General features: G+C 39.4%; 1 protein-coding gene and 1 long non-coding RNA gene across 4 annotated transcripts in view; one reads left to right on the top strand and one right to left on the bottom strand.

The window, feature by feature from the left end:
- Window positions 1-5,124, bottom strand: part of WDR89 (WD repeat domain 89) — a 39,258-nt gene extending 34,134 nt beyond the window's left edge. The window contains exon 1 of one of the 3 annotated variants that reach the window (XM_008701064.2): window positions 5,027-5,124. The gene's annotated coding sequence lies outside the window, so the exon portion shown is untranslated. The remainder of the gene's footprint in view (window positions 1-5,026) is intronic. The other 2 variants (XM_008701048.2, XM_008701056.2) reach the window with 2 other exon arrangements.
- A 134-nt stretch (window positions 5,125-5,258) lies between these two features.
- Window positions 5,259-26,274, top strand: part of LOC103672372 — a 49,133-nt gene continuing 28,117 nt past the window's right edge. The window contains exon 1 of the long non-coding RNA XR_571157.2: window positions 5,259-5,453. This is a non-coding gene — a long non-coding RNA (uncharacterized LOC103672372). The remainder of the gene's footprint in view (window positions 5,454-26,274) is intronic.

The raw sequence follows: 26,274 nt of genomic DNA, 5'->3' as shown, positions 1-26,274 counted from the left end.
ATGATCCCAAGGTCTTGGGACCAAACCCCTTTTCTGAGCCCCATGTCAGCCTTCCTACTTAGCAGGGAATCTGCTTTTCCTTCTCCTCGCCCCCATGCTCTCTCTCTCGGTCTCTCTCTCACATAAATCAATAATACCTTTAAAAAAAAAAAAAAGTACAACAGATACTTACTATGACCTTAATAAAAGAATACGTTTTGCAAAGGACTATAGTATTTGTCATTTCATCGGAGTCTCACAACTGTGAGAGTTAAGTAGGACAAATAGTAGTAGTATTTAACAAATAAGTAAACTAAAGCTCAGAAAAGTCCAACATTTTATATGGTTTCGATAGAAAGATCTTCTGACTTCAAGTGCTCCTTCTATCACATCGTGCTGCTAACAATTTTACGCTTTATACTTTTCAAGTTGTTTCATAACAATTAATGCTTAGCTAAGAAAATTTGGAAAATAATGAACACATAATGAAGTTTATGATCCTTAAAATGTTAAAGTTTTGTTAAATATCTTGTTGTATGATGTACAATTTATCTAGCTGAAATGATGAACAGTTAACTCAGCCAAGATGAACTTGCAATCCAGGAAAAAAAAATCTGTATTTAAAGCTAAGTGAATCCATGCATTTATCATGATGAGCACTGACTAATGTATAGAATTGTTGTATCACTAAATTGTACACTTGAAACTAATATAACGCTGTACGTTAACTATACTGGAATTAAAATTAAAATCTTATTTAAAAAAACTAAGTAAACCCAATTTTAAATCCTTAAATGTGAAATAACGTGACCCTACAACAGTACTATTTTTCAAGAGTTAAAAACAAAAATCATGGCGTGGCTCAGTCAGCTGAGCATCCGCCTTCAGCTTGGGTTATCTCACAGTCCTGGGATAGAGCCCTGTGTTGGGCTGGGTCAGTGGGGGAGTCTGCTTCTCCCTCTGCCCTTCCTCTGCTGGTGCTCTTTCTCTCTCTCAAATAAATGAATAAAATCTTAAAAAAAGAAAAAGAAATCACTTCTAAGTACCATTTATCTCAATCACTTAAGTTTATTCTAAACCAGTAAGGCAACTTATAAGATCAAATGATTCTGCTTGATGATTGGGAAACCTAAGGAATATTTTAGTCACTAAGAAATGCTAGCTTCCCAGAGATGATCACTTTCAAAGACAGTTTCTTGGTTGTTTTTGTTTCGTTTTTTTTAAGTACACTCTATACCCAGTGTGGAGCCCAATGTGGGGCTTGAACTCCGAACCCTGAAATCAAGACCTAAGCTGAGATCAAGAGTTGGATGCTTAACTGATTGAGCCACCCAGGTCCCCTCAAAGATAGTTTTTTAAATGTACATTCCTCTATATTTATTTCACCTAGATTTAATTATTACCAAACCAAGGAACAGAGAGGGCTGGTGAACCAAGCATTTAACAAATGAAATTACTTAGGCTTGGATTACTGGGAGAATTCTTTAAAAACTCAGTTACATAACTAGTCATCAGGTAAATGCCCAGTAAATGCCCAGTACTTTGTACTTCGTAGCCTATAAACTGCACACTATACCCTCACATCCTAAGTTAGGTGGCCGACTGTCCACACCGGACTTGCAAAGATGACCTAAAACTAGTTTTGCAAGCATTAGCCTGACTTCCATTTTGAGGAAATAAAAACACCAAAATGAAGCAGCTGAAAAAAGAATTTTTTTGGAAGAAGTTATTTGTGAAAAAATACTGTGACATTTTTTCCTCGTTCCCATTTTACCAAGCACGAGTAGCTCAAACTCAGACCTTGATCTGGTCCCCTGTAGACTATGGATATAGGATCCACGCGCGGCAAAGTCTAAGAGACTGTGGCTGGCTACCTGCTCAAAGAGAACAAAGAAAAATGGCTACATTACATTGTTATTGGCCTGTACATCCAGACTTTGTCAGGGCCAAGGATGTGAGGCTCTTTCCTGTGGACCTGATGATAGCACTGGTGTGGAGCCCGCTTACAAAGGACTGTATCCAAGAAGGCTGTCTAGAGGCATCTGGATGCCATGGAGAGTTCACAGGGTAAAGAAACTAAAGGCTGGAGATTGAGGACTGAGAACAAATCTTAAGCAGCTGGCTAAGTATTGCCCATCGTGGCAGAGACTAACTCATGAGCAGATCATCAGTGAGGCACACACCTAGACGTTTGTTAGGCGTGGCTTTGTGTCAGAGAAGGCAACATGAGAAAAAGTAATGTAGGTCACTTGCAGGCCTGGCCCATATAAATGTCCCACATGTACTTCTCCTTCCAACTCTGTACACAAAGCACAGAGATCTTTACTGAACAGTTCTTACATACTGAATGCCTATTCAGAGCTGGGTTGTTTTTCATAATCTTATTCCAACATACCCATACCAAATGGTAATAAACCCAACTCATCAGATCCTGTCTCCTAATTATGATTTTCAGATAGACACAAGAACAGGTGGGTTATTTTCTTCTGAAGATAGGACAAAAATCTGTTCATCAGAGCTCCTGTCTTGGGGGGGGGGATCGGAGAGTATCAATGATGAGGGACCATCAGTCCAGTTCTCCAGAAAGCCTATCGCACATTTTAGCCTTAGGAGCAACGGGACCCAAAGTCTTTAACTGGTTGCTTAAATGGCTTCCTTATAATAAATCCCCATCATCTGAGGTCATACTTCTTAAACTGGGGGACACATCTATGACTATAGTAATCTGGCTAATATAAGCCACAAAACAGTCTAAATCCCTAAAACAGCAGTGTTATGATGTGGCAAATAATTCAGAAGAGTATCAAACATGGGCATATTATGAAGTTGAATACAAAAGTTACATGCATTTCTAAGGCAGAAGATTAGAACTCCAAGAAATTTCACCCTTCTAAGGTGTTAATGCACATCCAATTAGACTTTAAGCTGCAGTGGCACAGGATCTCCTTTACCCTCTTTATACCCTTTGTAGTAAGCTAAAAGATGACCCCCAAAGATACCCAAATCCTGATTCCTATGAGTGTTTCCTTACATGACAGAGTGGTTTTGTAATTAAGGTACTGAGATGGAGAGATTATTTTAGATTATCTAGGTGGAACCTAAATGTAAGCACAAAGGCCCGCATTAGAGAAAGGCAGAGAAAGATTCGATTAGACTACAGGAGAGAAAACAGTGTGACGATGGAAGCAGAGATAGCAGTGACATGCTTGGAAGATGAAGGTACCACAAGCCAAGAACACATGCAGCCACCAAAAGCTGAAAAAGGCGAGGAAAGTAATCTTCACCTCAGAGCCTCCAGAAGGAACCAGAACTCAGAAGTTATTTGAACTGAGCTACTTTTGCATTACGCTATCTACATCAGTCTAAGGTAAGAATACAGACCATATGGACCATATGAATAACATTTCTGCTTTTACAGGGAACACCGTCCTGAAACCTGGATGAATAGGTAAGGGAGCCACATGGGCTTAAATGTATTTTGGAGCTTCCAGACTGGAGAACAAGCAAAGACTGTGGAGAGTAGTGTGCCTAGAGAGGGCATGGAAGCTTACACCCTTTCTGCGCACCTTGCTCTATGCAACTCTTCCATCTGGCTGTTGGGTCATATACTTTTATCCTATCCTTTAATAAGCTGATAAATGCCTGCAAGCCGATCAAGAGGCACTGGTCGAAGCTCTTCATGCAGGGGTTATAAAAGGGGCAGTGCTGGAAGTGATGCAACCAGCCCCTGCTCAGAGATCATCTCTTTGTTGATAGTGAAGAACATCGCTGACACCTCACACTGGAAGTGCTACTCATCAAGCCAGACCACAGATGATGGAAAACTTGGTTGAAAGCATCCTGGCTTCTCTCAATGGCCTTCCCATTCCTAATGAAATGCTACTTAAATGATTTATGTAGGCTGAAAATTCAGGGGGATGAAAACATGGCAGATTAAATGGGGGAAAAATCTTTAAAAAGAAAAGAGGTAGTTCACACGTGGTCCTAGGCTGCATATTACCACTGTTTTAGACACAGAGAATATATAACTACATATATAAAATTATCTATCTATCTATGCTATTTAACACTGGTCTGGCCTCACAGGAAAGAATTTGAAAAGCAGAGACATATAGGCAGTTATCATCAGTAATTTATACATTACAACCATTCTCTCATTTGATCCTTACAACTCTAGGAAGTAGTCTTGTAGTCATGTCTGGTATTGATTTCGATTCTGGCTCAGAGGGTGACTTGCCCAGTCAAAGGTTGGGAAATGGCTCCTAGTCCAAGGTATTCTACTAGATGATTTTATATCGATAATATCAATTCACTTATAGGCATGTTGCATTAACTTTTAAAATAACTTCAAGTTCGGAAAGAAAACAGGTGAAACATTTTACAGTTTAATAGCGTATTTTAATTTTACGTCTTTGGAAACCAAATGGCACACTCAGTTTACCAAGAGACGAGCTTTAGACAACATGTGGACGAGTTACTAAGCAGTCTGTTTCTTCACGTGAAAATAAGAACAGTTAACAGTACCTACCCTTTAGACTGCTATGTGGATTATATAATACACATAAAGTGCTTAACAGAGCTGGTCTCACAGTTTGTATTGTATATTACACGACGTCTCTTCCCAAATGAAAATTTGCTATCTGACTTCGAAAATTTACACACTCAGGCGATAAGAAAAATGCGAGTTGCAGGAAAAAAACAAAAACAGATCCTGGATACCCTTCCTTGAACACTAGGCGAAGGGCGCTTCGCTTCTACAGAAACGTGAGACAGAGGAGGCAACGGGGCCGGCGACAGTGACACCAACACCTAACCGGCGGAAGGCCCGCGGGGCAGGGACAGCGCGGATGTGGTCCAAGGGCTCCCACCCCGGCACCAGAAGCCCCAGCACGTGGCTCCCTTCTCCCAACCCCTCCCCACTTCCCTCAGAGGTCCTCGTGCCAGAGAACCAACGACTACGGCTTTCTAGACTAAACCCACATTGTCGCGTCCGTGGAGAGACCTGCCCATTCCGGGTACGAGCCCAACCCGACCCTATGAAATATACCTCAACTGCAAGCCCACAACGCGCGCGGGAAGAAATGCGAGCCGAGTCTCGAAGCACTGCAGAAGACCGGAACTCCACCCCCTACCTCTCTGATAGGGTAAACGTGCAAAAGAAAGTGCAGAGCATTGGTCAGCAGCAGAGAGGCGGGGGAAGCGAAAGAGGCGGGGTGAGGAGGGCCGACGAATTGCCAAGAGCAAGCCTCTCTCCGGATTGGACGAAAGCAGGACGTCTGCGCCGGCGCAGACCCAGTTTAAGCAAAGCGCCGCACAGGACCTCTCCTTTTACGGTTTGTTAACGGAAGTTTCAAAGACTCATTGGTTGTGACGAAGGTTTGCGTCTCCTGGCTGCGTGGCCAATAAAGGGCAAGAATAAGGCGGGTTCTGCCTCTTCCTCAGGTGATGGAGTCCTTCCGTTAACGTCGGGCAACGTGAGTTCCTCTCTGCTTTTAGACGATGTAACTTCCACTGAGACAGATTCGGGTAGAGAATTGTGGTGACCAGGAAGCTTCTACTGCGAGTGAGAAATACTTGATAGGGCCCTGAAACACCCACATACTCAGAACTAAGTATGACTTCAGTGTTGGAACGCAAAGGAACAGGTCCTTTATTGCTTTTTTTTTTGCGTGGTTGTGTCATTGGCTGAAATAGCTATCAATTTGAAAGTAGCTCCGCCTGCGCCCTTGGGAACTCTGGGATTTGTAGTATCAGAGGCTCAAGTCCTGTAGCTTTAAATGTGGTTGTTGCTACTGAGTTCTTATTGTGAACACCCTCTGACGTTTACTGTGGTTTTGATGTGTTCCGTTGCGCTTTTTATCTTTTGACTGATCAGCACCGTTAAAGCCACTGAGGGAAACTGAAAAGACTTACTGTGTGTTTGTAAAGATAAATAGAGTTTCAAACATTTTACAGCTTGTGCTTGGGCGTGCTGTGCTAGATGTTCGTAAATGCGGTACTAAGATTCTTGGTTTGTAAAATTTTTGCTATTGCCACAAAACGGTCTTTGATTTTCAAATTAGTGTATATTCGAAAATATTTGAAAAGTACACTAAATTTGTCAGTTATATATACTATTTTGGGATAGGTAGCAGCTGCTTAACATAAATCAAGTGTTGATAGGACAAGAAGCAAGAACTGGCTGCTGTCTTGACAGAATAGTGCTGTAGTTAAAATGTCAAGCGTGACAAATCTCAGGTTACACGCATTGTGTATTACTCAAGATTGTATTATGAAGTCCATTTTCAGCCGTTATGGAAACATTATGTTCATTTAAGGCCGAGTTTCCCTACCTTTATTGAATCATGAACTTTCACTTCCCTGAGCTCATTGGGTAGTATTTCATCACTTTTGTGTTTGGCAAAAGTAGAAATCAATGTATAAACGCCAAAAATTTTTCCTGAATGGTCTTTTCCCTCTCGACAATTTTTTTCCCTATTTAATATGTAATACAAATTGTTTCATTTGTGTAGGAAAAAACATGATTTGTAGTATATAATAGTTCTACATTCTGGATTTAAAATTAAGTACATTTTATAGGATTAAAGCCAAGCAAAACTGCTTTTATGACTAATGCTTGGAATTATTGCATTTTTGTTTAAAAAATAAAATTATTTTTCTAATTTTTTGTGTCGTCTTTCTAAATGACACGAGAAGGTGTCAGGTTGTTTTTAAATGAAACATGGAAGATACTATTTCTTTTTATTCTCAGTAAATGAAGAGCCAAACTAAGTGTAATCACCACTATTTCTCCTTTTCATATTCTATATGATGTACTAAGTGAACTCTATGAATAAAAAAGTCACCTTGAGGCAAAAATTCAGAATTATCAGTGTGGGTTTTTTTTAAGATTTCATTTGTCAGAGAGAGAGCACCCAAGCAGGGGGAGCAGCAGGCAGAGGGAGAAGCAGGCTCCATGCTGAGCAAGAAGCCTGATGGGGACTTAGCCACCCAGGTGTCCCCAGAATTATCAGTTTTAATGCTTTCCATTTACTAGCATTTTAATGCTATTTTTCCTTTTGCCTCCTAATTTAAGTCAGTGGTCCACATTTGGGATATAAATTAAATTCATATGACCAAGAATAAAAAACATTAAAAACTGCAGGTGTGAAGACTGCTACTGTGGTTAGCAGTTTTTAGCAGAGTCAACTGAGTGACTGACTCACGAGCACGTTTGGCTAATCTGTATTAACTATCCTAAGTGCTTACTCTTTTGGAAGCTCCTGAAGTGTTCCACTTAAAGAGAAAAAGCTTAGTTATTTGTTCAGAATTTAAAAACAGAAATTGAAATAGATACCATTACTGCCTTTTGAGATGTGAACCCTGGAATCATTTTTGTATCGTGTCTATTGAGAAATAGGTTAAGGAACAACCTCAAAGTGAGATAAATGCAGTAAGAGTCTTCAGATGCAGGAAGAGAATATTACAACTTCTATTTCTATTTCCTTTTTAATTTCAACATTTTTCTTTCCATTTTTGTGTTTTAAAAAATTGTGCACATGATATAACAGTATAAATTTCTTAAAATCTAGCTATCTAATTTGGAGTGAATGGTAAAAAAATTTGTGATCAAAATAGTCTGGGAGTGTCAAAGAAAAATTATTCATGATACTTATTAAAGACAGTGAGACAGACTTTATTCACGGGGAGCTATTATGGTGAGGTTTTATAATAGGGGAGAGAGATTGAACTCAACTCTGAATACACAAATGGGAATTCATAGCCAGTGAGCAGGTGTGGGGGTCAGTGGATGGAAAATTACTAAAGGGAAACATCAGGATAAGGGGGATTATTGCTTGATCGAGTCAGCGTATTCTTACTGAAAACAGGCTAGGGTAATCAGACATCACCTGGGGGATAGTGAAGGATGAGGAACGCAATCAGATATGGTCAAACTGACTTAGCATTCTTACTAGCACTGGACACTACAGGGGAGGACATGGGATCCCAAAGTCAGGCCTCCTCAAAAAGAGAGCAATTATATACGTAGACCTCCAGACACTCTCCTATATAGACACACAGAAATACCTGTATTTGCTGTTAAAGTACAAAGTCCAAATTGTACATACTACTTAGGAATACTCATGTTCAATCGCTGTATCAAGTCTCAGCCAGAGAAATAGAACCAGTAGAAAATACATATTAAGAAATTTTTGGCAAGGAATTGACTTGCACAATTTGGGGGTCTGCCTGGGGGCAAGTCTGAAATCTGCAGAGAAGGCTGTCAGGAAAGGCAAGCTGGAACTCTCCGGCAGGAGCTGAAGTTGTAGTCCACAGGCAGAATTTCTTCTGGAAAACCTCAGTTCAGCTCTTAAGGCCTTTCAGCCAGTTGAATCAGGCCCACCCAGATTACCCAGGATAATCTTTATTTAAAGTCTACTGATTATGACTGTTAATTACACCTACAAAATGCCTTCACAGCAAACACATAGATGGAGAACTTCAAATCATGCATTTGAGAGTGGAAGTGGGGCGTTGGTGGTCAGGCCTGGAAGTTATTCCAGAGAACCATGTTTGACATAGTGTCTTATATTTGTGGGAGTGGATTAGTATAAGCATACAGAATGTACAAACCAATCCCATTTTCTACTCTCCAGTAAAATACATCTAAAAGGAACAGCCCTACTTCACACTTCATTCCAGCTTGCTTCTTTGACTCCCTGCCTCATTTGGCTGTCTAGTCCTTCAGCCCTCGGCCTAAGAGCCTGCATTTGAAGCCTCTGGCTTCATTCCTAAGCACCATATTCCTTTGTCCAGCTCTGGAAGCCCAGAGCCCATTGGTTTCCCAGTAACACATAAGACCAATACCTAGGCAAGCATGCTTTTAATATGTTAGGGGTAGTTCCTGGCAAGCTCCCAGCTCTCACGCTTTTGGAAAATGTCAACAAGACGGCCATTGAAGCCAGAGGGTAGGTGGTGGTGAGGACATCCTGTGACAGGTGCCAGCTGGTTTATACCAGTCCCCATGACATAGTTTTTTTCAATGGCGGTATTTTACCTCAGTTTTAAGATGGACTTTATTATTACTCCTTTTATTTTAGACTGACAAAAGTTGTAGAAGAGTCAGGTCCAGTGCTGAAACAGTTCATCAGAAACAGCACCTACTGCCGGAAAACCTCTTGACCGAGCTGCTTAAAGTGAATTGACTGGTTTAAGCTCTACGTTCTCTTCCGGCCACTTTGAGGTTAAAAAGAATGAACAAATAGTAAAATAGCACATTAAGAGGAGTTAGGAGGAGAACAGAAAAAGGCCAGAGTATTTGACAAACTGTCTTTGGGTCTTATATCTAATTAAGAATTAGGATTATAGTTCATTTTACCCAGAGAAGTACAGTTAGGACTGAAACAAACAGCTTGGGATCTTAATAATTGGTATGAAACAAGTTCACTTTTTTCTTGAATAAGATGTGAACGTGCCTATTTGCCCATGCATGTGAAGTGATTCAGAGCTTATGGCAAGATTAGCTCTAAATGGACATAGCTAAAAGAGTTAGTTGTTAAATTGCTAAGGTGAATGCCACTACACATTTTCATCCTCTCTTTTTCTCCTCCTTGCGTCCAACTGATATTAATCTTACTTTTCAGGTTGCTTAAACTTCTAAAAACTGTTCCGTTTGGGAAAGTTCTATCATACACAAAAGTAGAAAAAATGGTATCACAAACCCTTAGGTATATGACCCTGTCACCCAACTGTAACTGATGGCTAACCTTATTTATATCTATGCCTGCACCCACATTCCTGTCACATTTCCTATCCCAGACATCCTTTCATTTGTATGTGTCTCTAAATGATACGGATTTTTTTCTCCAAACATAACCTCAATAGGCGGATATTTTAATAAGGACTGTTACTCAAGACTAGGTGTGTGAGTTTGAGCAAGTTATTTAATCTCTCTAAATCTCAAATTACTTATCAGATGACACTGACTCCCTTTCAGGAGTTTTCTGAAGATTGGCGTAACTTAAAAACACGCAGCACAGTGCTTGCCACATTGTAGACATTCAGGAATTATTCATTCAAGTTCTGACCTTTGATGGCTTATACCACTTACTCTGAGAAATGATAGGAAAGAAAACAAAAAAGGATGTTTGCTCAGCCTTTTAACTGTTGAAAATGATCCTTGAAAAAAAAATTTTTTTTAAATTATAACACTAGGAATGTACAATAGCTAGGAAGTGGCATCAAAAGTTTAAACGAGGTAAATCCAAGTATGGGCAAAGTAGAGCCCAATAATAAAGACTTATGTGAACTTATGTGAAATACAGACTACATGATTAATCTTAGCATTTTTTTTCATGTGATCTCCAACTGATGTATGTGATATATAATACACAACTATTTGAGCTATAAAAGAAATATGAAAGCCTTCTGTTTTCTTTCGTAGGGTTTCCGGAACTGTTAGCCCCTCATAGTCAAGCAACAATGGTGGTTCTTATTGTCTTAATTTTTTTTGGATTTACTTATTGGATTTACCTGTTTGCTTTCTCTCCTCTTCTACTCTAGAAGAGTATTTAGTAGAAGGTTGGATTTAATTTTCTAAGCATTATGTTAAATAAATTTCCTTGCCAGATAATACAATATCCTAAATTGTGCCAAACGTTATAAAGATAGATCTGATCATGATTGCCAGCATCTTAATATCTAAGCAATAATAATATCACATTGCAACAAAGTCATGTTTTCTTTCATTTTAAAAATATGTGGTAATGATAAAGGAGATAAAATACAGTCACAGTGAGAGTCGGCAGCTTGAATAAGTTTGTAATTAGATGATTACAAATGATTACAGATGATTGCCCTCAGGCTGATGAAGTGAAATGTTAGAAGAGAAAAGGAACATTAAGTAGATTAAGTCTCAGTCATGAATATATTAATGTAATTAATTAGCATTTTCTCACCTTTAAATTAAAATTTTGAAACTCAATACTTGATAGTTGTTGGTTTTTACTACAAAGTGCCTACTTTTTTTTAAAGTGACTATTTTTGATAATCATTTCCCACTGAAACTTGTAGCATGTGATAATTTTTCCCATAAATTTTCCACATTAAAAAAAACTACATTTCAAAGGACTTTTTTGACTACTACTTAGAACAGCTTGATCAGTGAAAAGAAAACGGTTTCTTTACAAAAGCAAAATCATAATTATGCTAAGCAAAATAAGTCAAAGAAAGATAAGTATCATATGATTTCACTCATATGTGGAATTTAAGAAGCAGAACAAACAAGTGAAGGGTTTAGAGAGAAAGGTAACCCAAGAAACAGACCATTAACTATAGAGAACAAACTGATGGTTATGAGGAGAAGTGGGTGGGGGATGGGGGATATAGGGGATGGAGATTAAGGAATGAACTTGTGAGGAGCACGGGTGTTGCATGGAAGTGGTGAATCACTAAATTCTGCACCTGAAACTAAAATTACACTGTATGTTACCTAACTGGAATTTAAATAAAAACGTTAAAAAAGAAAAATAAACTTAAAAAAAAAAGGAAAAAAATACAAATCATAAATACCAAGTATAGGTGGGATATATTATAACCTTTGTGTCCCACCCTGGGAGAAAGCTCTGGGCAGAAGAAAACAAATCTCCCTCTTTTCCATATTGATGCCTTGCCTGCCTTTTTGATCAGCTAAGATAAGGAAAAGCAAGGATTTCAAAGTTTTACTGTGTCTTTGAGTAGACAGATGGCAGACTTAGAGGTAGATGACTCTAACATGAAATGGGCACCACTGTGGTCGTATCTTATGCACAAGGAGGCCTCTGGGCATGATTAGGAAACTGGAGGTTAAGAAACGAGGAATGGAAACCACTCTGCAAAAATAATATCAATAACTACATCTCTTATGGCTAGGAACTTACATAAAATGTGTTTTATTTAGAAAATGTTTCTTCTTAATATGAAATGATTCATTCACTGAACAAATATCATTGCTCACATACCATATGCCTGGTATATTTTAGGTCCTAAAGATATAATATTTTAAAAAGTCCCTGCCTTCACATAGCTTACTTTCTAGCTGGCAGACAAATATCTATAATTTATATCAAAAAGTATATAATGTAATTTCAGGTAATTATAAGTACTATGCAGGGTGGAATATTCAAATATTTAACCCTGATATGGCCAGCCTGTGATATTTGGTATGGTTTCACATCCCCTTGTATTCCCTTGTGTTTTCTCTCTTCCTTCCCTGCCTTACTTCCCTTTCCTGCTCACTCCAACTTCCTTGACATTGAACTTCCCAATAAAGTGTTAGTGTGTGACTTCCCCTCCCCACTCCCACCCACTCCAAGTTTGAACATGGGCCAGCTTTAGCCTTGTTGTGGCTGATGTTAGGCCTTTCGTTGCTGGATCATGGGAGAGTGTGGGAGATGCTAGGATAACAAAAGCAGGGGATGCCTCAGGATCTGGGGCAGCAGCTACTTGCTTTCCCGCACAGAAGTAGAATATTTTAATATTATAGCAATTGATGTAGCCATGCTAATGTATATCCACTGAAAATCAGCCATGGTCTTTGAAGAAAAATAGGGCAGGCTAAGAGGATGGAGTGATAGAAATGCTATATTAACGCTATCCTTTCTGAATATAGTGTCTTTGGGAGGTGTCTGTGTATGTGCACGCACACACGTGAATATTTTATGTCTGTTGGATGACCAGAGAGCATGGGAGATATCTCTATACCCCACACTGATGGAGAGATTCAGTGGGACAGGAACTAGGAATGCCAAAGCCAACCTTACACTCTTCTGATGAAGCCTCCTTTGTGTTGTTCTGGACTGAATAATTCATATTTTAGGATATTTGTTACAGCGCGTTGTTTCCTATGGATCGAACTGGTGGAATAGGGAAAGAGAGAGAAACAAATCCTAGTGCAAGACAAAAGCCTTGTATGGGGGTTGGTTTCCTGTGTGTGTTTAAAGGGGAGCAGAGGTTGCTAGAAGGAGATTCTAGGAAGCTCAGGAGTGCCCTTCTTTCTGAGGTTGATCTCTGCCCACGCACTTAATTGCATGTCCTTGGAGGCCTTGAATGAATTGTATCCTCACTTTATTTTCAACCTTTTCCTCAGTTCTACCTTTTCCTTCTTCCTACAAATGTGTAAGTCTCTTCCCTTCTGGGGCGCCTGGGTGGCTCGGTCAGTTAAGCGTCTGCTTTCAACTCAGGTCATGATCCCAAGGTCCTGTGATCAAGCGCCTCATCGGGCTCCTTGCTCAGCAGAGAGCCTGCTTCTCCCTGTCTCTCTGCCTGATGCTCCCCCTGCTTGTGCGGTCGCATGATGTCAAATAAATAAATAAAATATTTTTTTTTAAGTCTCTTCCATTCTATAAAACACTTTTCCTGTGACTCTGACTACCTATTTTGGTTTTTTATTTTTATTTATTTATTTATAGATTTCATTTATTCATTTGAGAGAGTGAGACAGAGAAAGCACAAGCAGGGGGAGAGGCAGAGAGAGAGGGAGAAGCAGGCTCCCCGCTGAGCTGGGAGCCTGATGCGGGGCTCGATCCCAGGACCTGGAGATCATGACCTGAGCTACAGATGTTTAACCATCTGAGCCACCCCGGCGCCCCTATTTTTATTTATTTTTTTAAGTAATCTCTTCACCTAACACGGGGTGAACTCACAACCCCAAGATCAAGAGTCGTACACTCTACTGACTGAGCCAGCCAGGCGTCCCTGATTTACTCCATTGTCTGCAGTGCTTTCTATACTGCCTCCATTCCATCTCACCTCATCCTTTAGTCTGCTGTGATATAGCTTTACTTTCTAGGCTTCCACGAAAACCTTTCTCTCATAGGTCACAAATCAATCATCAAATCCAAGGGCTTTCTCTTTTTGTCTGAGAGGACCTACATACCATTTGAAAATGTCAACTCCCCATCTTGTGAAACAACTCTCTCTGTCCTTTAGTATCTTTCATTGAAGTCCTTTTTCAGTCCCTTTGCCACCTTTGAAGTATAAATGTCACCAAAGTTCCACGGAAGATTTTCTCCACCTTCTGTGTTCCCTTTCTCACTGGCTGCACTGTCCCAGTCAACCACACTAAAAGCCTTAACATAATTTTTGACCTCAACCCTCTTTGTTCAGTCACACATTGATAGTACCTGGGGAGAAAAAAAACCACATCGTTTTCATGTACCCTTGCTTTCCCCACTGCTACTATCCTAACTTAGTCCCTCATTATAGTTTGCTCAGACTTTCAATAGCTTTAAACCAACTTTGCCTCCATTTTCTTCCTCCATCAGCCTCTTCTCTATAAAGTCTATCTTATAAAAAGATGGAGCAAATCCTTAACTCCCTTACTTACACCTTCAGTGGACTTTTTGGTTTTAAAACATAGAGTAACACAAGTTTCTCTCTGTTCCTTCCATTTTCTTTCTTTTTTTTTTTTTTTAAGTAGGCTCCATGCCCAGCGGGAGCCAAGTGTGGGGCTTGAACTCACAAACCTGAGATTAAGACCTGAGTAGAGATCGAGAATCAGAGTCAGACGCTTAACCACCTAAGCCACCCATGTGCCCCTCCTTCCATTTTCTAAAAAGATTGTTAAGGAATGAAAAAAAGTTATTAATCCAGAAGGAACAAGCAAACAAGAGAGAAGAGGTTTTAATGGATTTATAGAAGATGGAAATTAAATGGAAGAGTGATACTTGATTTAGCAGGGTGGAGGAACTAACAATTTAAGGAACAAAAATCAGAAATATTAATGAAAAATAAGACAGTTAACTCTGAAGAATCCCTCAGAGACTCAGTACTTATACGTACCAAATCCACAAGATGGCATTAGACCTAACACCAAAAGTCTGCCATTGGAATCCCGGTTCGCTTTCCCCATCCCATTGATCCTCAACCCTAAAAATGAATAGACAGCCAAAGATTCCAGACATTGGAGGAAAACCTCCAACAAAAACCAAACAGAGCCTGGAGAAAATAGGGTCAATGTAGGGAAAACTTTAAAATAATTTTTCTTTTTTTTTTTTTAAGACTGATTTATTAGAGAGGGAGGGAGAGAGAGAGAGAATGTGAACATGAGCAGGGGGGATGGGCAGAGGGAGAGGGTGAAGGAGAATCCTTAGAGCAAACTCCTGCTGAGCGTGGAGCCCAACGTGGGGCTCCATCTCACCACCCTGAGATCATGACCTGAGCCAAAATCAAGAATTGGTCTCTCAACTGAGTGAGCCACCCAGGTACCCAAAATAATTTCTATTATACTCATAAAGAATTTGCATCCATAAAAGAATAACAGATGATGTTACATGTAATTATATACGTAATTTTATATAATATCTAATTACACATATCAGTTACAAGAAAGAGTTTAATATACATTATACATAGATATATATATTATGTGTGTAAAACATATATATACAACATGTAGGTCTATATTAGATAGATAGATATAGATATAGATATACCAAATGTTATTATTTAACAAGAAAGAGCCCTTGGAAATGAAAAAATTCTCACAAAAGTAGAATAAAAGGGTGCCTGGGTGGCTCAGTTGGTTAAGCATCTACCTTCAGCTCAGGTCATGATCCTGGAGTCAAGGGATGGAGCCCCATATCAGATTACCTGCTCAGTGAAGAGTCTGCTTTTCCCTCTCCCTCTACCACTTCCCCCGCTCCTCACTCACTCTTTCTCTCTCAAATAAATAAATAAATCTTTTTTTAAAAAAGTAGAATAAAAAAGAAATGGAAAAGAGAAGAAAAAATTTTCCATTTTTTATTTTAATTCCAGTGTAGTTAACATACAGTGTTATATTAGTTTCAGGTGTACAATACAGTGATTCATTGATTCCATACATCTGCTGATCCTCATCACAAGTGCTTTCCTTAATCCCCATCACCTGTTTCACCCATCCCTCCACCCACCTTCCCTCTGGTAACCATCGGTTTGTTCTCTGTAGTTAAGAGTCTGTTTTTTTGGTTTGTCTCTTTTTTCCCATTGTTCATTTGTTTTGTTTCTTAAATGCCATGTATGAATAAAATCATATGGTATTTATCTTCAGAAGAAAAAAAAATTTAAAGAATTCATAAGGTTCAGTTAATATGAGGTACAGAAAGAAAAGAAAACGGAAGATAGGCATTTATCAAAGAAATAGTTCAAAAACGTGTCCTAGAACAGAAGGACATGAGTCTTTATTATGTCTCCCAAAGAATGAATGAGAACACACAACTAAGGTATGTTACTGTAGGGGCACCTGGGTGGCTCAGTCAGTTAAGCATCCAACTCTTGATCTCAGCTCAGGTCTTAATCTCAGGGTCAGGAGTTCAATCCCGGTGTTGATTTTAAAAAAAGGACTGGGGGTGCCTGGGTGGCTCAGTTGTTAGGTGTCTGTCTTCGGCTCAGGGCGTGATCCCAGAGTCCTGGGATCGAGCCCCACATTGGGCTCCTCCTCTGGGAGCCTGCTTCTTCCTCTCCCACTCCCCCTGCTTGTGTTCCCTCTCTTTCTGGCTGTCTCTCTCTCTCTGTCAAATAAATAAATAAAATCTTAAAAAAAAAAGATACGTTTTTGTAAAATGTCAGTATCCTAGGCCTACAGAGAAGATCTAAAGAGCATCCACGATAATGAGGGGGGTAGACCCTGGCAGAATGAAGTCCTCCTCCACCATGGGGGGAAGTCAGTATCTAAAATTAGTTTTAAAATAAACCTCTAGGGGCTCCTGGGTGGCTCACTCGGTTAAGCATTTGCCTTCTGCTCAGGTCATGATCCTGGAGTCCCGGGATCGAGCCCCGCATGGGCTCCCTGTTCAGTAGAGAGCCTGCTTCTCCCTCTGCCCCTCACTGTCTGTGTCTCACTCTCTCTCGCTATCAAATAAATAAATAAATAATCTAAAAAAAAAAAAAAAACCTTAAGAGCATTGTTTAAAAATATGGCTGTAAATTTGGGTAAACAGCTAAGAGTTTAGGATAGTTTTCTGGTAAATAGGACTGGGAGTGGAGCACGGAACTGTTATAATTGTGAGCCTTTTAGTATTATGTCTTTTTAAAACTATGGACTTTAAAAAACAAAAAACAAAAAAACTATACTTTTTTTTTTTTTTTTTTAAGTAAGCCTTATGCCCAATACGAGGCTTTGAAATCATAACCCTGAGATCAAGAATCCCATGCTGGGGCACCTGGGTGGCTCAGTCAGTTAAGCATCTGCCTTCAGCTCAGGTCATGATCTCAGGGTCCTGGGATCGAGCCCCACATCAGGCTCCCTGCTCAGTGGGGACCCTGCTTCTTGCTTTCCCTCTGCTGCTCCCCCTGCTTGTTCACTTGCTCTCTCTCTCTCTCTCTCTTTGTCAAATAAGTAAATAAAATCTTAAAAAAAAAAAAAAGTCCCATGCTCTACTGACAGAGCCAGCCAGGTGCCCCTTAAACTATAGACTTTTATTGCTTTAGAAAATAATAAGTAGTATTAACAAATACCTTTCTAGCTTCCTTGTTCCCCTTTGCCTGCAAATAAGCCTTACATCTCCACAGCCAGCTCTCTAAAATCAGGCTGCCTCCTGCCTTCTCATCTCATTTATCAGCCCTCTCTCCCCAGCCTCACAAAATTTGTACTCCAATCACTTACTCCTTTCAGAACATCGATTGAGCACCTACTGTGAGCTAGTGGATGTAGAAGGGTGAATAAGACACCTTCCCCATCCTCACTGAATTGTCTAAAGTTAGAAACAGATGCATAAAAAATAAGCACTTCCATGCATCTGATGATTAACTAAAAGTATGGGCAATGGTTTATTCTGTGGGAATCCAAAAGAAAGAGCAACATGTTGCCCAGGTTTGTCTCTTACTCACAGCTCCATGCCCTTGATAATGGTGATTTGTGTGTTTGGATTTTTTTGTGGCCATCCAAAAGGACAACATGAAACTTTCTCTTACTGGTCCTATCCTCTCCTTCCTCCCAGAAACAAAGGCTTTTCTTTCTTGCTCACCAATCACTTTGTCCATTGTGCTCTGATTCTTTTTTTACTCAGCAAGCATTATAAGATCATTAAGAACTCCAGCTGTGGAGTGGAGAAGACTCTGGCACTTCTAGATACATGACAGAGCAGGCTACATATCTGCTTAGTGTCCAGGTGCTTCATTTCTTAGATGGAAAGTAAGACCGCTGATAGAATAGGGTTGTTTTTTAAGTATTATGTGAGATAATTCATTTTAAATGCTTGGAACATAGTGTTTATTATGGTCACGTCAGTCTCCCCTATTGGATACATTCCTGAGGAGGACAAGGATTGTGTTTGATTCTACTTTTTATCACTGATGTCTAGTTCAGAGCTTGACAGCTGCCAGGCACCTGTTTGCTATGATGATACAAGAAGAAAGAAAAGCAGATTTAATGGAGACTGTGGGACCTGAACTGGTGTAAGGATGGATCACATCTAGTCAGGTGATGGGAGTGGCCAGTGCAAAAAGTCCATCATTGAGAAAGAATCTGTGGGAGCCAGTGAGGCAATCAGCTTGCTTACAGAGAGGGTGTGTGTTGTGTTAGTGCGAGATAAGGTTAGTACGTGGGATAAAGTTGTGAGCATGAACAGAGACAGAGGTATTTAGACCTGAGATGGTAAACAGGGACTCGGTAGGCTCTTAAGCAAAAATAATGTGACAATACCAATACTTAAGGAAGGTTAGTGGGTGAGTCAGCAGGAATGCAAGACTCCCTCCCACACTCTCCACACCTGATGACTCACCACGGTTGGTATGGAGCTAAGTGAAAAGCATGCATCTGAGTTTTAGCAGTGGAAGAAAAATCAGAGATGAGTCAGTGGCTACCTATAAGGAGCAGCCGAGTCAAGCAAAGATAAATTTGAAAAGGAGAGCAGATTTAGGAGAAAACTGGGAGAGCAAAATTCATTTTCTGGATTCAGCAAATACTTACCAGAAAAAAATTCTTCTTGAGCTTCTATTACACGCAGAGCATTGCTGAGTACTGTGATGAATACAAAGAGTCCTGTCTCTTCAAATAGAGACAGTAATATAGGTACACGGATCTCCATGTACAGGAAGAAACATGCTAATAATGCCAGGAGATAGAGAGAAGATGAATAAAGAGAGTATTTTATTTTATTTATTATATTTGAAAGAGAGAGAGCACAAGCAGGGGGGAGAGGGAGAAGTAGGCTCCCTGCTGAGCTGAGAGCCCGATGCAGGGCTTGATCCCAGGACCCTGGGATCATGACCTGAGCAGAAAGGCAGATGTCTAACCGACTGAGCCACCTGGGTGTCCCAGGAAGAGAGCATTTTAGATCAGTAATTCTCAGATTTTTTGTTCTCAGGACCCCTCTACAGTCTAAAAAATTATTCAGGACCCCAAAGAGCTTTTGTTTACAAGTCTGTTGATAGTTACATATTTGAAATTAAAATAAAAATTTTAAATATTTACCTATTTTTAAGTAATAATATTAAACCCATTACATGTTAACATAAGTAACATTTTATGAAAAATATATTTAAAAATAGCTATTAAGAGCGTTGCTCTGTTTTACATATTTGCAAATCTCCTTAAAGTCTGGCACATGTAAGACACCTGGATTCTAATAGATGCCTCTGCCATTCATTCAGCTGTGACATGTTCTTTGGTTTGAATATTTGAAGAAAATCTGGCCTCATACAGATATGGGGTAGGAAAAAGGAGGAATTCTCAGACTCCTTGAATAGGTCTTGGAGATCCTCAGGGGTCCTCAGTCCATATTTTCAGAATCCTTTTTCTAGATGGTAATCAATTATTTAACCTTCCAGTTAGGATCCATTTTTAGGTGACTACCCCCATTCCCAACACCAGTGAGGCTAACAGAACGGGAGTGGAACTTGTTGGATATAAAAAAATTATATACCCCTAAACAAAGATACACATGAAAAGAAAGCTGCCCTTCAACCCCTATCCCAACCACCCAGATTCTCATGCAGGAGGCAACCAACATACCAATTTTTTGTCTTTCCCACCAGAAATATTACATGCCTATATCAGCATGTGACATACAATGGCCAGTTAACAATATACCTTATAGATTTGTTCATATATGCATACAAAACATACATTATTTTATAATTCCGCTTATTGTGGATATGGCGTAATTGTTTTCTTTTATTACAATGCTGTAAATACCCTTGCTCATGCATCTTTATGCACATATACAAATATATCTTTTGCATAAATTATTAGAAACCGAATTGTTGGGCCGAAGAGATGTGCATTTTACATTTTGACAGCTACTGCCAAACTTGACCACCATGAAAAATTTATTTCTCCAAACTTATATATCCCAATGTATTATGAAATTATTTTAGCTTTGTCATCCAATAAGTGAAAAAGTGCTGGTGGCTTAGTCGGTTAAGTGTTTGCCTTTGGCTCAGGTCATGCATGATCCCTGGGTCCTGGGATTGAGTCCCACATTGGGCTCCCTGCTCAGTGGGGAGTCTGCATCTCCCTCTGCCTCTGTGTACTCTCTCTCTCTCTCAAATAAATAAATAAAATCTTTAAAAAAATAATTATTTTAAAAAAGTGAAAAAGTGCTATTGCATTACAGTTTTGATTGACATTTCTACTAGGTGTTTTTCATTTCAATGAGTTAGCTATTTCTTGCTTATTTTTCTATTGGAACATTGGTTTTACTGATTTGTAGAAATTTTACTTAGGAAGGCAGTGCTGGAAATGGGAGATTCTGGCAAGCCTGAAGATACATTGTAGAAGACAGGCAAATATGGGGCAGGGTGTCCATATAAGGAATACACTGAAAGGGGAAGCGAAAGGATATAGGAGACCGGCCTTTTCTATTTGACATGTTTTATAGGCCTGTGTTTTGTGGGTATTGCTGACTGGTGTAGTGATCTCCAAGCTGGAGTTTGCACGGTAACTCACTGAGGTTTGGGAATAAAATATTAGAAATTATATTTAATTTTATTTTTTACCTACAAACAGGAAATTAATTTTTACTAATATTTAATGTATGGAATGCCACTTGCATCTTTACTCAGTCTGAAGGTCACATGGTCACATAAGGTGGTGGGTATCCAGGAGCAAGAGCAAGAGTTCAGGTGTCATTCTTCTGTGTTTGCTCCTTTTTAGCACATTGCGATGCATTGCACAATGGTAAAGAAAAAGATTAACCAATTATAATATCTAGTGTTAACTACACTAACTTCACAAAAGAGGTATTGGTGCCTTGCCAAGATCCTCTTTCCTGGTCATTGCACCCATTCCCCATATGCTGTCGATTCTTGGCTAACAGCTCATAGTTGTACCCTTTTGCCTGGGAGAATTCCCTGAAATGAAGGGGGCTACCTAATCAGAGAGGTTAGACACTACCACCCCGCTCCCACCCACACCCCAGGCAACCTGAAGCTGATAACTGAATGTAAGGCTTCCCTCCTGTCCTCAAAGTGAGATGACTTCCCGGCAACATCCATACTCCAGAGCTCCTTGTGGGATCAGACTGAGGATAAACTTCAACTGGAACCCACATCTTTGGCTAGCCCTTTCTCCTACCCTGTTCTGTTTTCCTCACTGCCTTACAGGGTTCTTAACATCACTCTCTCAAAAAAAAACTCACTGGAATCCTCATCTCAGACTCTGCTTCTTAAGAAACTGGCCTAAGACAGTAAGCATGCAATTTTTAAACAGTCACACAAAGAAGACAAAAATTGAAAAGATCAGTAATAAAAGCAAAATCGGGGTGCCTACGTGGCTCAGTCAGTTAAGCGTCTGTCTGCCTTCAGCTTAGGTCATGATCTTAGGGTCCTGGGATCGAACCCTGTGTCTTGTTGGGCTCCCTGCTCAGCAAGGAGTCTGCTTCTCCCTCGCCCTCTGCCCACTGCCCCTCCCCCCACTTGGGCACATGCGTGCTCGCTCGCTCGCTCTCAAATAAAAAAAATTTTTTTTTAAGATTTTATTTATTTATTTGACAGAGAGAGACACGAGAGAGTGAACACAAGCAAGGGGAGTGTGATAGCGAGAAGCAGGCTTCCCGCTGAGCAGGGAGCCCAATGCAGGGCTTGATCCCAGAACCCTGGGATCATGACCTGAGCCGAAGGCAGACACTTAACGGCTGAGCCACCCAGGCACCCCTCAAATAAAATTTTAAAAATAATTAATTAAAAAAAATAAAAACAAAAGCAACAACAAAATAGCAGAACTAGACTTTTCTTCTAGTATGGTCTCTTAGCCAAAATATGTGATAGAAATGGCAGCTTAATGGGATCTAACAAGAAGTCAGCTAAAAGAATTAGCAACTATAAAGACTGTTTGAAATATGGATTTCTGTCCACTTTTCTAGCAGGTGAATCTTGTCTTAGTGACAAGCATGGTTTGAGATGTTAGCTAATAAATAAAACTAGAATGGTTTGAGATATTAGCTAATAAACAAAACATTGTTATCAAGGTATTTAAAAATCTATGCATCCAGAATATGAAGTTAAATCTCAGCAATCTTTTCAGTGATGTTTATAATTATGTGACATTGGGGTGCCCGGGTGCTTCAGTTGGTTAAGCATCTGACTCTTGATTAAAGGCTCAGGTCTTGATCTCAGGGTCATGAGTTCAAGCCCTACATTGGGCTCCACGCTGGGCATGGAGCCTACTTAAAAAGTAAAATAAAATAAAAAAATAAAATTGTGTGACATGCAACACTTTATACAATTTCACAATAAATTAAGTGATAAATATATAGAATTCTAAGATTTCTTCTGAGGTTTCTTAACAACGAAAGACGAAACAAAAATAGCAACGTTAAAAAGAAACCGATTTACCACAACACTTACACACTATTCCTTCCTGCCACAGTTAAAATAGCTAAAATAATTTAAAGAATTTCTAAGAAGAGACAACTAACACTCATTCTTTTAGGTAACATATACTAAAAAGAATATGCATAGAAAATATGGTGGGGGGCGCCTGGGTGGCACAGCAGTTAAGCGTCTGCCTTCGGCTCAGGGCGGGATCCCGGCGTTCTGGGATCAAGCCCCACATCAGGCTCCTCCGCTATGGGCCTGCTTCTTCCTCTTCCACTCCCCCTGCTTGTGTTCCTTCTCTCCCTGGCTGTCTCTATCTCTGTTGAATAAATAAATAAAATCTTTATAAAAAAGAAAAAAGAAAATACGGTGGAAGGTTGAAGAAACAAGCGTTAGAACAAATTATGCAGTGTGGGGGGTTCCTATTAATTTGGATGAAAGTAAAGTGTTTCTAATGTGTCTTAGCTTATGCTATTTGTTAAATTCAGAGTCAATAATGAAATACAGGAAGAACTGTTTTCTTAAGCCATTAAAAGAAAGATATCCCATGGGGCACCTGGGTGGCTCAGTCGTTAGGCGTCTGCCATCGGCTCAGGGCGTGATCCCGGCGTTCTGGGATCGAGCCCCACATCAGGCTCCTCCACTGGGAGCCTGCTTCTTCCTCTCCCACTCCCCCTGCTTGTGTTCCCTCTCTCGCTGGCTGTCTCTCTGTCAAATAAATAAATAAAATCTTTTAATAAAGAAAAAAAAAGAAAGATATCCCAGAGAGATTGTTTTTAATAATGACTTCTTTAATAACAATTTTTCATGGGAAAACAAAACTGATTTTTTTTAAAGATTTTATTTATTTGACAGAGAGAGAGAGAGTGAGAGCACCAATGGATGGGGTAATGGAAGAGGAAGAAGCAGACTCTCCACTGAGCAGGGAGCCCAACGCAGGGCTTGGTCCCAGGACCCTGGGATCATGACCTGAGCTGAAGGCAGATGCTTAACTGACTTAGCCACCCAGGGGCCCCCAAAATTGATTTTTTTTTAGTGGGGCAACTGACTTCACTAGAATAAATGAATTTTCCGGAATATGGTTACAGTGCTAATAACGCATGTGAATTTATTTATTTATTTTTTTAAAAGATTTTATTTATTTATTCGACAGAGATAGAGACAGCCAGCGAGAAAGGGAGCACAAGCAGGGGGAGTGGGAGAGGAAGAAGCAGGCTCATAGCAGAGGAGCCTGATGTGGGGCTCGATCCCATAACGCCGGGATCACGCCCTGAGCCGAAGGCAGACGCTTAACCACTGTGCCACCCAGGCCCCCCAACACATGTGAATTTAAATCACTGGATATACATCATAGCAAGATATAACAAGAAAGTTGGAGCCAGACCATACAAACTTCTACAGGATATCATCAATCAAGTTATTTTAATAAAACAAGACTATAAATTTTAGTGTAACCCTTTATAATACTTTTTAATTATGTAGAATGAATATAAAAAATTTTTATACAAAAGAGGGAGAGGTTCACTGATTTTTCTGTGGCAAAATACTTAATAGAGTTGCCAAAGTGAAGAGAAATTACACGTTTTCTTTATACCAAAAGGAAAGAGTTTTAAATTTCCTGTGTTTCTTGTGCTGACAAGTGGCTTTCTGTAAAATACAATGTTGGCAGATATTTTGGGGAACAGAAAAAAGGAACAGAAAAAAAAAGCATGTTACCTGATTATTTCAGGTAACACGCTTTTAACAAGGAATAGAAAAGTAATTTCTTTTGTTGTTGTTGTTGTTGTTGTTATTTATTAGTCTCAGGGGTAGAACGACCCCTGCAGCACAGGAATAAATCCCATTTGATCATGGGGAATAATCCTTTTAATGTACCGTTGGATCCTGTTAGCTAGTATCCTGCTGAGAATTTTTGCATCCATGTTCACCAAGGATATTGGTCTGTAATTTTCCTTTTTGGTGGGGTCTTTGTCTGTTTTGTTTTTTTTTTAATATTTTTTTATTATATTATGTTAGTCACCATACAGTACATCCCTGGTTTTTGACGTAAAGTTCGATGATTCATTAGTTGCGTATAACACCCAGTCACCATGCAATACGTGCCCTCCCCACCACCCAACACCAGCCTATCCCATTCCCCCACCCCCCTCCCCTCCGAAGCCCTCAGTTTGTTTCTCAGAATCCATAGTCTCTCATGCTTCATTCCCCCTTCTGATTACCCCCCCCCTTTCTTTATCCCTTTCTTCTCCTACCGATCTTCCTAGTTCTTATGTTCCATAGATAAGAGAAACCATATGATAATTGTCCTTCTCTGCTTGACTTATTTCACTTAGCATTATCTCCTCCAGTGCTGTCCATGTTGCAGCAAATGTTGAGACAAATCACTCTTGAAAGACATTGAAGAAGACACAAAAAGATGGAAAAATATTCCATGCTCATGGATCGGAAGAATTAACATAGTTAAAATGTCCATGCTACCCAGAGCAATCTACACTTTCAGTGCTATCCTGATCAAAATACCAATGACATTTTTCAAAGAACTAGAACAAACAGCCCTTAAATTTGTGTGGAACCAGAAAAGACCACGAATCGCCAAGGAATTGTTGAAAAGGAAAAACAAAGCTGGGGGCATCACAATGCCGGATTTCAAGCTGTACTACAAAGCTGTGATCACAAAGACAGCATGGTACTGGCACAAAAACAGACACATAGACCAATGGAACAGAATAGAGAACCCAGAAATGGACCCTCGGCTCTTTGGAAAAGTAATTTCTTATCAAAAGCATGTATAATTTGAAAGTACATGCTTGGAAATGTTTCTGTTGTGTGATTTTATTGCTGAAAATGACAGTTTTCGCCTATAAAAATTCAAGTACACTGAAATTCAGAATTGACTGTCAAATTTGTTTGAAAACTTTCTAAATGAGTTATAGTAGATTTTTAATCTATTTTTTTGATATAAAAATGCAACATCTTCTGGCTGAGGTTAGGGAAGATGGATATTTCTAGTGGAATTTCACAGAAATCCCCATAGTTAAGATATAGGATAGAATAAGTGAGTATCCTTATTTTGTACTAATTCCCTTTGAATCTTACTACCTTTTTGAGGTATGTTTTTCATCTATAATAACATTAAAACCAAGAAGTAAAATAAATTGAATGGAGACTCACGCTCACAAGTATCTTCATATCCAATACGTAAAACCAAGATTTTCAGAAATAATGAAATTATCATTATTAATCTTTTTGGTGAGAGCAAAATATTTGAGAAATGTTAACAAGTAAAAATTATTTTAAAGATCTCATTCTTTAAAAATCCTTATTCTGTGTGTATCTTATAATATGAAGAATATTGCTATAGTACATATAATTTGTTACTTAAAGATTGGGAATGAACACTTAAACATTTTTTATGATGAATGTACAGTCCACAAAGTTTGGTAGTGAATAGTAAGTACTGCATTGACAGAATGCTTTTTATTCTTTAATCAAACTCTCCAAGCTGATACAATTAAGTATTTTAATTGCATTCTAAACTAGGTG

The sequence above is a fragment of the Ursus maritimus genome, unplaced genomic scaffold (assembly GCF_017311325.1).
Source record: "Ursus maritimus isolate PB19 unplaced genomic scaffold, ASM1731132v1 scaffold_25, whole genome shotgun sequence".
Lineage (NCBI taxonomy): Eukaryota > Metazoa > Chordata > Mammalia > Carnivora > Ursidae > Ursus > Ursus maritimus.
This window is presented reverse-complemented; position numbering and strand designations above follow the sequence as displayed.